The sequence below is a fragment of the Triticum aestivum genome, chromosome 5D (genome assembly GCF_018294505.1).
Source record: "Triticum aestivum cultivar Chinese Spring chromosome 5D, IWGSC CS RefSeq v2.1, whole genome shotgun sequence".
Lineage (NCBI taxonomy): Eukaryota > Viridiplantae > Streptophyta > Magnoliopsida > Poales > Poaceae > Triticum > Triticum aestivum.
The window spans coordinates 210,829,379-210,832,770 of NC_057808.1; positions in this window are offsets into that span (position 1 = coordinate 210,829,379).

Genomic DNA, 3,392 nt, shown 5'->3' on the forward strand with positions numbered 1-3,392 from the left:
GGAGCCCGTACGCCGCCGCCGACGCCGCCCCTCGCCGCCCCCGACGACGCCCGAGCCCCGCCGCACCCTCGCCGCACCCCCCGAGCCCCGCCGGAGCCCGTCCCGAGCCCCGCCGGAGTTGCCCGACGAGGTAGCCGAGCCACTGCTCGAACCGCCCGGTTTTTTTTAAAACCGGTTTTTTTCGAAACCCTAGATTTTTTTTAGATCGGTTTATTTTTTTTGGTTTAATTAATTAGTGAACGTTCACCGATTCGTTCGTTTTAACGAACGTGTTCGTCGGTTAGTCGCTGTTAACGAACGTCTGTTCGTTTAACTATTCGTCAGTTTTCTTTTTCGTCGGTTTTTCCGCGATTATTCCAGATCGCGATTTCTGATCAGATTTTCTTTCTGGTTTAACTTTTCCCTCGTTTATCGGAATCAGGCGATTCAAGCGCCTAGAGTTTCGTCTCGAAATTCTCTTTTCGTTTAACCAACTCAAACAAGTTTTTGCTACTGTCAAATTTGACTTAGATCCAGATTAGTACACGAAGCTTGTTTCTTTCGTTGTTTGACTTTCGTTGCTTCGTTTGATTCGATTGTTTTTGCAAACCGGAGTTCTTAAGTTGAACTTTCTGGTTAGATCTTTATTTGAGTTTTACCTGTGCATTAGATGAGTGCTTATTGTTTGCTTGTTTGTTTGCGATAGAGTACCCGGAGTGCGCCGCTTGCTACTTCGAATCTCTAGGTTTCACAGATCATCAGCAAGGCAAGTAACACTTTGATCATACCTCTTTACTACCCAGTTTTATTGCATTAGATCAGCCCTCAAACATTGCATGATTAGGAACTAATTAAATTGTGGGTATTGGGAAGTAGATGAGGTAGTACCTATTGCCCTGTTTATTATCAAACCTTTGGGAGTTACTTCTACGTTTGCTTATATTGCTATGCTATGCTCGTAGACGTGGATTGGGTTTGAGTGAATTTCCATGATAGATGTGAGATTGTTAATTAATGGTTTACTTAAGGTGGCAACTAAAACTCACATCTGGGTGGATTGAGGTACCTGGGTATTCCAGGATTGCCTGTTTCTTTTGGACCGCCACCCAGGTTCTAAGGGATCATGAGATTATTCATGCTAGAAACTTCCGTGTGCAGCCACAAGCTATTATGGGCTGTAGCATAGTTGATTAAGTTGTGTGAACTCTTACAGTGGTAGACTAGCAGATGTAGGGGATGTAGGTGTACCGGTCTACCCATTCGTAAGGTGCTAACGCTTCTGAAAGACTGTGTCTCGGTCATCCGTTTCTCAAACATCATGTAGTGCGAGAATCAAGCGGAGGCGATCGAGTCTTGTGGGGAAAAGTGCACAAACCTCTGCAGAGTGTACAAACTAATCATGATTAGCCGTGTCCCCGGTTATGGACATCTTGAGTATCTAGTACTTGGATTATCATGTGAATCTCGTCATGTTACTTTAATTAATTTTGTTGGGTTAATGATGATACTTAATTGGGATTGAGAATGCTGTCAACCATTCTCAATGTTTAACAACCACCATGATAGTTAAATAAAATTTATTCCTTTGCAGTAGGGAAAATTGGCTTTTTGCAAAACAGTAACCATAGAGCCTTCTACCAGCCAAATATGCATGTAGTGATAGCATCATTCTGTTCATTACTCTCTATGTGTTATTTTGCCAGCATATTCCATGTGCTGACCCGTTTCGGGCTGCAACGTTTCATGTTGCAGACTTTTCAGACGACGAGTAAGGTGCCTTAGGTCGTGTTCTTATACTCAGTGATGCCGTTGGAGTTGATGGACTCACTTATCTTCCAAGTCTTCCGCTGTTATCGTATTTAGATGGCCTTAAGCCATATTTATCATACTTATTCTCTTTTGAGATACTCGTTGTAATAAGTGTGTGATTGCTACTCTGTTATAAAACCTCCATTTGTACTATGCGTGTCAGCATTACTGATCCAGGGATGACACTGGTGCACAGCAGCACAGACTGTTTGAGGTCTGGTCGCTACAAAGGTGGTATCAGAGCACACGGTGACTGTAGGACACGACCACTAAGCTTAAACCCTAGAACACTACTCTCTTCTCATTTCTGACTCTTCTCCACTTTCTACTCTTTTAGGAATGGCGGATGGAAGGAACAAGTTCATGCAACCGGATGAAGAGACACCTTTTGGACGACACTTGAAGGAAGTCACTAAGTACCTGAACATCGGAATACCAAGCTTCACCGGGACTTACAAAGCCACACTACCAGAAGAGGAGCGCTGGAAGATTCAAGTTCAAGTTCCAGGAAGGACGTTTACGCCAGTCACTGAACCTATAGAGTTTTCCTTTGATGCACCAACCTGGAGTTTAGGGAAGAGCATGGCAGCCCACATCTCTATGGGACGCATTGGAGAAGTCTACCGCAGGGAGCTTAAGGATACTATTTATCAGATTTGTGGACGCCGAGATGAGCAATGGGAGATGATCAGCACCAAGAAGGATGGATCAATTGCAGCTTTCATCCAAGAGCAAAACCAACACATTTGTCGCCAGGAGAACCAGATGTGCGCACACATGATAGAACTGAACAAGGCATTGACCAAGATCACGGAGTTGGAGGAAGAACTCAAGTCTACGCGCGAGGATTATATGGAGGAAATCGTCGCGCTAGTGAGAAAGAATGACGACCTAATACATAAGATCGGAGTATTCATGGGAGACCCAGCTCCAGGAGGAGAAGATGACGATTCTACTTGCCCGGATAACTACATCATCATCGACGACACCGACTCAGACCCCAGTGAAGATGATGAAGCTGGAGCAGATATCATGGAGTCTTCGACCGATCAAAATTTCTAGTAGACCCCCATAATCAGTAGTAGTATTTCCCCCATGTAAATAGTATAGTCCGAGCACTTTTGTAACGATAGTTAGATCGATTGTATGCCTTATTTGAATTGATTGAGTGATATTGATTGTGTTTGTCTCATGAGCATATGGGTAGTGTTTCCTCTCTAGACCTCATTCTATTCTAAATTCTCATCCTTTCTAAACCTATCAGATGCCTCCGAGACGCGACACCGGATTTGTTTTCCCACCGGAGATCACTCAGTTGATTCAGCAGCAGAATGCCCTGATGCAAGTGTTAGTATAGAACCAAGGCAACAACAACAACAACCCACCACCACCTGTTGATCACTTAGCCCGTTTCTTGAGGCTAAATCCGCCGGTGTTTTCCAGCAGCACCGAGCCGATTGTTGCAGATGATTGGCTCCGCAAGGTTGGAAGGGAGTTGACCACTGCAGGATGCACAGATGCAGAGAGAGTGCGTTTTGCCGCACATCAGCTTGATGGACCCGCAGCATCATGGTGGGAAAATTACACAGCCACACATCCTATTG